The sequence below is a fragment of the Pipistrellus kuhlii genome, unplaced genomic scaffold (assembly GCF_014108245.1).
Source record: "Pipistrellus kuhlii isolate mPipKuh1 unplaced genomic scaffold, mPipKuh1.p scaffold_m20_p_2, whole genome shotgun sequence".
NCBI lineage: Eukaryota > Metazoa > Chordata > Mammalia > Chiroptera > Vespertilionidae > Pipistrellus > Pipistrellus kuhlii.
The window spans coordinates 40086705-40096954 of NW_023425515.1; the positions used below are offsets into that span (position 1 = coordinate 40086705).

The 10250-nt window shown below is 36.0% G+C and overlaps 1 long non-coding RNA gene across 1 annotated transcript in view; it reads right to left on the reverse strand.

The window, feature by feature from the left end:
• The window catches only part of LOC123652621, a 33687-nt gene extending 24302 nt beyond the window's left edge, over positions 1-9385 (reverse strand). The window contains exon 1 of the long non-coding RNA XR_006742066.1: positions 9274-9385. This is a non-coding gene — a long non-coding RNA (uncharacterized LOC123652621). The remainder of the gene's footprint in view (positions 1-9273) is intronic.
• Between the last annotated feature and the right edge of the window lie 865 nt (positions 9386-10250).

The following is a 10250-nucleotide window of genomic DNA, read 5'->3' on the forward strand; positions in this document are numbered from 1 at the left end:
GAGTATATCTCTTTGCAAATACCACACAGTCTTACTTTTGTAGCTGTATGTCTTGAAATCAGGTAGAAAAGTTTCTTCTACTATATTCTTCTTTTTCAAAGTTGTTTTAGCTATTGACGTTTCTTTGCCTTTCCATATATATTTTAGAATAATCTTGTTGATGCCTACCAAAAATCTACTGTGATTTTTTAGAGGAATTATGATACATCAATTTAGTTTTGTAGATGGTCTTAATCAAGTTTTGTAGATGGTCTTAATCAAAATTACAAGGAAATTTTCCTGTAATCCTAGATTTTTGAGAGTTTTTATCATAAATAAGTGTTGAATTGTTAAGCAGTTTTTCTGCATTGACTGATATGACTATGTGGTTTTTCTTCTTTAGCATTGAATATAGTGGATTAACATTAATTGATTTTTAATATTGAACTAGCCTTGCATCTCTGAAATAAACCCTACTTTGTCAGAGTGCATAATTCTTTTCATAATTGCTAAGTTCTATTTTATATTTTGTTCTATTTAATTCCATTCTATTCTTTTTTTAAGATTTTTCTTCCATATTCATGAGGGATGTTAGTCTAGTTTATATTCTCTATTCATACTTTGTCTAGTTCAGAGGTTGGCAAACTGTAGCTCGCAAGTCACGTGCAGCTCTTTGACCCCTTGAGTGTGGCTCTTCCAGAAAATACCACAGCCTGGGCAAGCCTATTTTGAAGAAGTGGTGTTAGAAGAAGTTTAAGTTTAAAGAAGTTGGCTCTCAAAATAAATTTTAATCGTTGTACTGTTGATATTTGGCTCTGTTGACAACCACTGGTTTATTTTTTTTTTTAACCAGGGTAATACTATCTTCATAAAATGAATTGAGTATTGTTCTCTCTTCTGTCTTCTAGAAGATGATTAAAAATGGTGTTAATTCTTTCTTAAATGTTTGAAAGCTTTCTTCAGTGAAACCATCTGGGTCTGGAGATTTCTTTTCTAAAATTTTTAAAAACTATGAATGCATTTTTCTTAGTAATTATAGGGACATTCAAATTATATATAAGTAGTGATAGTTTTTTTAGGAATTGCTCCATTTCATTCAGAGTGTCAAATTATTTCGTGTAGAATTGTTGCATTGGTCTGGTGTGTAAAGTCTTTTTTTAACTCTATCCCACCTCTTCAATCTCTTTCTTCTCCCTTTAACAGGCTCAGTGATTCCCAGTGACTGGGATCTCAGGGATTGGATTCCTCTCTGGGATTCTTTGCACACTATGCTTTCTCACTGCCTCATATTGCTATTTTCACTCTTCCAAATACCCCAAAGTTTCAAAAATATTTTATTTCTTATTCAAGGGCCACTCAAAATCTGTATTTTCCATTTCCTTTTGAACTCACCTGACCTACACTGACTATGGCAGTTCTGTGGTATGGATGGATATTACCTTATATAGAGGTTATTTGTGAACTTGAAATTATGGCCCAACTGGACTGTGAGCATACCAAAAAAAAAATGTATGATTTTTTTTTTTTTTTGCTACCTTCCTAGGCCCTGGCACAGGGTATGACACAATATTTGCACAAAGAACATCTGAAAATAACTCTCAGGGCTCCTCACATAATATTATATCTAAGATGTCCCTTGATCTTTCTATCTTCAGGTAGTTAGGAAGATATTTTCCAGGACCTGATCTTGAAATGGGGATTGACTTAGCCTCTGAAGATAGCTGAGTATTTGGAGAGAAAGAGTCAGTTTCAGCACCAAGTCAGATCTCAAGGGAAAAACATACTGTGGCTTTCAGAGCCATAAGACTGTCTCACAAAACGACAAGTTCATTATGAAAAGATGGAACACAGACAGGGCTCTGTAAATTTAAAAATTTACAGAAAGAACACCTGCTCCCATCATCTAAACTAGTAGTAATTCTCCTTAGCAGCACCATACTAAATAGAGATGTATTAAGGAAACGGGATGGAAAAGTGATCTCTATCTATTCCCAGCTCAGCATGCATTTATATCCAACAACATCATTGAGATTGACTTTGAGGCTAGTATGGGAATAAATATTCTCCAGGGAATTCTCCCACTATTTCAAAATAAGAGAAGGTGAAGTGTCTAGGAAGGGAGACGGAGTTGGAGATAAAACAAAGTGGGAAGATGGAGATACATTTTCCACTCCTGTGACAATCAAGAGCCACCTCTTGGTGATTCTATTGTTCCTCTCCTAGTTTGAGCCTCTTGCTTCCTACCATGTGTGCTACTGTATCCTTTTATATGGCTTCCTAGCCTGTATGTTTCCCTGCAACAATCCATCCTAAATTCAAGCACTAAAATGACCTCCCTAAAATGTAACTCTGGTCCTGCTGGTATGGCTCAGCAGTTGAACCTTTACCCAGGAACCAGGGGGTCATAGTTCGATTCCCAGTCAGTGTACATGCATCAGTTGCAGGCTCAGTCCCCAATAGGGATAAGTGCAGGAGGAAGCTGATCAGTGATTCTCTCTCATCATTGGTGTCTCTATCTCTCTATCCCTCTCTCATTCTTTCTCTCTAAAAATCAATAAAAACATTTTTAAATATATCTCTGATTGCATTATCTCTATTTTCAAAGAAACTTTCATACATTGTCTATTGCCTATTGTTGATCCCTCACTGGTTTGGCTCAGCAGATAGAGTGTTGACTGCGGACTGAAGGGTCCCAGGTTCGATTCTGGTCAACATGTATGTACCTTGGTTGTGAGCACATCTCCAGTAGGGGGTGTGCAGGAGGCAGTTGATAGATGTTTCTCTCTCATTGATATTTCTAACTTTATTTCTCTACTTTCTTCTCTGTAAAAAAAAATCAATAAAATATGTATTTTCAAAAAAGAATACTGTTGACATGCCTTCAGCAAGAATACAAGGCCCTCTGCATATTATTACTTCACCTCTCACAATCCTGATTACAAACCAAGCTGGCAAAAACAAAAGAGAAAGAATATAGAATATAGAATATAGAATATAGAATATAGAATATAGAATATAGGATATAGGATATAGAATATAGGATATTGAATATAGGATATAGGATATAGAATGTAGAATGTAGAAATAAAAGAATATAGAATATAGAATATAGAATATAGAATATAGAATATAGAATATAGAATATAGAATATAGAATATAGAATATAGAATATAGAATATAGAATATAGAATATAGAATATAGAATATAGAATATAGAATATAGAATATAGAATATAGAATATAAAATAACTCTGAGTCCAAATCTAGCTCAGTCTTGATTTTGGGTAACTTATCTAACCTTAATGAACCTCATTTTCTATCCCTCAATTTTTTAAAAGAATATTAAGAACTTACAGGCTTTTGTGAAAAATAAATAAGGTCATGAGTCAAGTACACAGCACTTAATAAGTACTCAATAAATAGTGGCTATTTTTACTATACTGAAGCACACTAACTGAGCAATTTCCCTATTCCTGAAACACTCCTGATTTCTTTTTTCAGGCCTAACAGCCCTAGCAAGGTTATCAAATGCTCTTGCACAGGGAATAAGGAGAAGGAACTAACTGAGAATGAAGGGTGGAGGTGAGGGAACATCCACTTATGTTAAGCTGCCCATTGTTAGAAAGAAATAATGAACAGAACTCTGAGAGAGGCTGTGTGAAGTATGGGTAAGAAAACAGATCTAGAAATTCAGAATGGCCAGGGAGGTTCCAGCAGTTTCAGCATCTGATTTTCTTCCCTGAACATCAGAACAGACCCAGGCCTACCTTTACATAGCTGATGAGGATATCTCTTCCATCTTTTCACATGGATGGGTCATTTTTCTTTAATAGAAATGTGTTCCAATGTCATGTCTGACACAGAGGAGAGGTTGGTGGTGGGCAACTAATTATGGTTTATATGGCTATCAAACCCAGTATGTATATATGTTGTTATAAGGAGCTCAAGGAAATAGTGTCAAGAGATCCACTTTGTAAGTACGCTCATTATTATCTCTGCTGCTCAAGCCACACAAAATAAATGTCTGGCATTTCCAGAAATTGCTATTGATTCAGCAGTAGATTTTACAAGGCCAATCAATAACAGTTTTCTCCATTCCCCCAACCCCCAGTGTATATTTATTTGTGACCAAGCTTTCTGTTCCTCCTGTGCTTTCTAGTGCTTGTAATTGGTCCAAAATAAATGAATGATTTCATCTTTTTCCAGGAAAACAAGAAGAGGAGATTAAAAAAAATACTCTGCTATTAAAAGTATCTCCCTCCCCTAGCTAAAAATCAAGCTGAATGCATACATGTATATGTGTGTGAGGGAGATAGAGAGGAAGCCTGCATTCAAGTCAGCCTGCTAGGATGAGAGCCACAGCACAGGAACCACAATGTGAGGCCTCTTTTCCCTGCATTTAATTCGTGTTGTGGTAGGAGATCAGGGACCCAGAAAGGCCATAGGTCCTTCTACTCATGAGTTCTTCCATCATGATGCTTTTATATCTTACAGCGTTGCCAGATGTATAACAGAGGCTCAGAGCACAGGCTAGAACTTTAAAGTTCACCAGCCAACCCCACCCCTTCTTACAGATTAAAACATGAAGACAAAAAAAAAAAAAATGTGGTTCTGAACTCAGGTATCTTGCCTCAAAATGTGACTTCATAGGGTCTCTTCAGAGGTTATCAAGTTAAAATCAGAGTGGCCCTTAACAAAATATGACTGGTGTCCTTTTAGGAAAGGAGAAGTTTGGACACTGAGAAACACACACAAGCAAACAGAAGTCCATTTGAGGATGAAGGCAGAGATCAGGGAAATGCATCTTCGAGCCAAGGAACATCAAATACCACTAACAAATCACCAGAATCTAGGAGAGAGGTATGCAACCGATTCTTCCCCTTAGCACTTACAAGAAGCACTTTAGTCTTGGACTTCTAGCCTCCAGAACTGTGAGACAATACATTTCTGCTGTTTAAGATACCCAGTTTGTGATACTTTGTTACCACAACCCTAGCAAATTACTATACTTCTCTCTAGGAGGCCCACCACTAAGGAATCTAGAGCCTAAAGTAAAAAAAAAAAAAAAAAAAAAAAAAAAAAAAAAAAAAAAAAAAAAAAAAAATGTTAGAACTATACTAGAGGCTCTGAAACCATATTTAATAATCCTACTCCAAATGAATACAGCATCAAGAGAGAAGGTATGGGGCCTTAGCGAGTTTGGCTCAGTGAATAGAGCATCAACCTACGGATTGAAGTGTCCAAGGTTAAATTCTGGTCAAGGACACATGCCCGGGTTGTGGGCTCAATCCCCAGAAGGGGGCATGCAGGAGGCAGCCGATCAATGATTCTCTCTCATCATTGATGTTTTTGTCTCTCTCCCCTCTTCCTTCCTCTCTGAAATTAATAAAAATTAAAAATATATTTTTTTTAAAAAAGGAGAAAGAGAGGATATGGAGAATACATACTCCCAAGTTCTCAGACAAGACAAACCTTTTTTTGTAACTGAAGAAACTACATGAAATCAAAACTAAAACTACATGAAATCAGTTGTTTATGTGGCAAGGCAAAAGTCATGTATAGTTTGTTCCATGATGGAACAAAGTTCACATATTTTCAAGGCAGGATATAATAGTAAAGAAAATCAATGAACACCTTGGCAAAAGGTAATGCTGAAGTTCCCCAGACACATTTCACTTCTTTTCCTAAGGATACTGGAATATTGTATTTCCCACTCTCCTTTGCAGCTAAAATGGACCATGTGACTAGTTCTGACCGATAGACAATGCCCAAAAGTGACATAGGTAGAGGCCTAGAAGAACATATGCAAGTTGTTGATGCTTTCTCTTTCCTTGCCATTGGGACCCTAGAAGTCATATATTGAGACTGAAGAGGTACAACTTCAAATGGTTGAATCTTTAAGTCCAGATTGAAAGGGAGCTGCCTTGGAGAACCATCTGGCTCTTAATGAAGCTTCTGTGAGACAGAAATATATGCTTTTGAGATTTGGGTAAATCATCTAATCTGACACTTTGTCCTAACTCAACTGATGTTGGCCCTCACCTATGCAATTTGCAATTATGCAAAATAATAATAAGCCACTTGAAAAATATTAACTTGGAATTTCTCATGTTTTTTGTTGCCTAGTAAACAGCCACTGGTAGAGCAACCCACCCCAACTATGTCTTTGGGATGCCCTCTAACAACCCAGACCCTGGGCCTCACAATAAAGAAAACACCTCTTCTACATTCTTATCTACTTCTCCAGTGGGAAGGGTGGATCTTAAAAGAAAAAAAGGCATTTTCTGCTTCAAAAAGTAACCATTCTTGGTGCAACTCTGATGGTAAGAAATCTATTTCTTATTATATTTATAATCAGATTCTCTGTTATTTCCCCCATTGACCTTAGTTCTACCCTCGAGAGTTCTGAAATAACAAAGGATACTGCTCTCCTCCAGCTGATGTTTTAATCAAAGGAGATTTCTTTTCAAAAGCCTTGTTAATCAAGCTATCACTAATGTCAAATCCTGATAGAATGTAGGCCAGTACATTGTTCTGATTATTTTGCTGTGTTTGGATTTTATCATATGAAAAAAAAAATATTTCAAATAAATGGAATTCCACCTGGGGCCCAACATTCTTTCAGTTAGAAAAAGATTTGCATCATAGCAATATTTGTTTTATTAGGATTTAACATGTCCATTGTTCAGATGCATGCCTATGTAGGAATGTGGAAAACAGCTTTCTATCATAAACTCAGAAAAAATGCCAGTGAAATTCAGGCAAATAGGTTATGATTGCATTGACAACTCTTTTCATAAACTAATGGGCTGTCTAACCTATTCATTATTTCTATCCCCCATAGGGTCTTGCAAGCACATTGCCAAGGAGTTTGTTGAATTTGGTAAATTGATACACTGGGCTTATTTTGACTTCTCATTTCTACAAATAATCATTAGGTATTTAACAATATGTGAATGTGTTTAGAATACCTAATGGAGCATTAGTTAGGTAAATAAGTGATTCAGTTCCCCTTTTCCTAAATGATTGATTCCCTTCATGCTTAAGTTGAAGTTTTTAAATGTGTACATGCAGGTGAGGTATCTCAGTCCTGTAATTCATGTTTGATCATCAGGATTCCTGTAAGAGCAATAACATACAATTTTATTTGAAGGACTAAAGGAATCAAATCAATACAAGGGCTAAAAAAATAAATAAAAATGGAAAATTACTAGTAAACAAAATCTTTTTTTTTTATTACACTTCAAATTAGAATATCTAGCATTAGCATGGCTTGAGGAAACTCTTTTATATTCTCCTGTGGGAGTATAAATTGAGAAAATCTATCTGAAAGGCAATTTGAAAAATATAACAAAAGCCTTTAAAATGTGCATACCCTTTGACCCAGCCCCAATAACTTCACTTCTGGGAATTTATTCTAAGGAAATAAAACTGGGTATGTATAAAGATTTATTTACCCACAAAAAAGTGCTTATTGTGCCGAAACCAGTTTGGCTCAGTGGTAGAGCATCGGTCTGTAGACTGAAAGATCCTGGGTTCGATTCCAGTGTAGGGCATGTACCTTGGTTGCGGGCACATCCCCGGTGGGGGGGTTGCAAGAGGCAGCTGATCGATGATTCTCTCTCATTGATGTTTCTAGCTCTCTATCTTTCTCCCTTCCTCTCTGTAAAAAATCAATAAAATATATATTTTTTTAAAAGTGCTTATTCTGATTATTTACTAGTATAATAGCCATATTAGGGAAAAAACAAATAGCCAACAAAAATATACATTTTTTAAAACATGATACATTTATTTATACCATGGTATATTACATAGGCCTTAACAATATGTTACAGAGAAATTTTGAATATTAAAAAATATTCACAATATATTGTAAAGGTTTTTTTCTTAAGCAAGTTTCACATCAAGACAAATCAGTATTTTTAAGACACTAATCTTGCAAACACATATAAAAAAACATATCTAGATTAAAGACATAACAAATTAAACATCTGTGAAAGCTGAGATTGTGGTTAGTTTTTATTTCCTTCCTCATCTCTCCTAAATGTTTCTAAATGTTGAACAACAAGCATTATATATTAGGTGAACAAAATATTATAATGAAATTGAATCTTACATGTAAAATATTTTCATTTTTCAAGATGCTTTTGTTACTAGGAAATCAGGCACATCTTTCCCACTGGCTTGACTCAACAAAGCTAAGTGACATTTTCTTTGACATTTCTAACTAGTTCAGCATCAAATATTTGTATTTTAAAGCAATTTTGATTATCAATGGAGAGTTCCATGATTGCATTTGAAGTAAAGACATTTGTGGAATTTCTAAAGTTGGGAATGGAATATTAGTATCATCACTCAAGAGCATTAAGTGTGGATCCAGAACACCTGAGATCAACTTCTAACTGTGACTGTAGCTGGTGACCTTGAGAAAGTCCCTTATCCCTTCGAAGGAACTCTCAGACTGGGACTATAGATAGATAGATAGATAGATAGATAGATAGATAGATAGATAGATAGATTTTTTTAAATAAAGGGTATGAAAGGTCAATTTATTTAAAATACCTCCAAGGAAGTCACAATTATTTATTGCATAGTGTTAGCCATCTTTCACCTAGAATTTCCATAACTAACAATCAATCATGGTTGGAATAACATAAAAGAAGGAACTGATTTTCTTTTCTTTTTTTGTTGTTCATTTGGTGTGTATAGAATAAAATATATAGTCATGCACAAAGTGCTTAAGTTGTAAATATACAGCTTAAATTATTGCAAAGTGAATTTCTGTGTCAACTCCACCCAAGTGAAGAAATAGAACATAGCAGAATCCCAGAAGATCTGTATATTCCCCTTCCCAATTACACCTTCTCCCTCCTCCCCAGTCACCACTCTCCTGAAATTATTGTTATAATTTCATTTATTTCCTATATAGTTTTACCACATAAGCATGCATCTCTAGACCATATAGTTTAGTGTATAGTTTAACTTTATAAAAATATAATCATATAGAAAAAGTTGTCATAATAATGGATATAAAAATTTTTTAGGTATTATGTATACATCAGCAAATGGCAATATTATTAGTAATCCTATTAAGTGGGGACATAGGCATTGGATTTCAACCTTCCAAAGCAGGTGGCTGTTCTCACAGTTTTGGCATTGAATCACCTCCCATCAGGTCTAGACCTTCTCACCCTTCCAGATGGTCAGCACAAGCTCACGAGCTCACATTCGGGGCCCATCAGAGCTCTGTTTTGTGACTTCTTGTGACACCTGGATGGAAAAGTACTCACCTGAGGCTGAAGGGGTCTGTAAATAACTGCTTTGTTCATAAATTAGCAGGCTTCCCTGTGTTGAATGAGTTCCCTGAAGATTATCAAGGCTCTAAGTTCACATCTGGTTAATCGTTGGCTAGAAATCAATACACAGAGAGCGATGGTTTATGATAAGGGATTATAATAAGCAAGTTCAAATTCAAGAAATTGGCTGTCTCTTTGCTTTTATATGCTAAAAAGGTACTGATCCTCAGTCCTTTTGAAAAAACATAAATTTCTACTTATATTGCTATGTGAATCAAGCATTACCTATTTTTAAAAAATTATTATTTCCCTTACCCTCATTGGCCAATTCATTGTGTTCTTAGGCTCAGTTGTTCAAATGCCACCTAGAGTTTCTTTCAATCCCAAGGAAATGCACCAATTTATTCTCTGGTGTCACAAGACCTCAGGGTTACAGCTACCCTTTGCCCCAGTTCTGGAACAATCCCCACACTCTTTGATGTTTAGCGGCTGCCTTGTGAACTGATCCATGGGGCTACCAGTGCCCAAGGCTCAGTATTACCGTGGGTTTCCTGGCTGGCAGTTGGCCAGTGCTCGCCATTCCTCCTGTGCAACCACCCGTGCATGTGTACATGAGCACATGCATGTGTAAATGGCTGGGTATGTTCAAGCGTGTGTAGGCATACTATCTGCTCATTCCAGATGTAGACAGCATTACTGTGGACTGTGGCACTAACAGTAAGAATGCCTTTCATGTCGTGAATGTTGGGTGAATAAGCAATGCTTCACCTGGTTTCCTACCCTAACATTCCTCTTCTTCTCACAACTGAAGCCACTTGAATTTCACCTTTAGGCTCAATACTGTACCATTACTAAGACCAATTTGGACTTTGCCAATTAATATTTTAAAGACCTTAGTCCAGATTCTCAAAAGACTCAGAATTAACACGCTTGGCCAAACCTCTCACAGTGATACGGAGACTACACTTGGA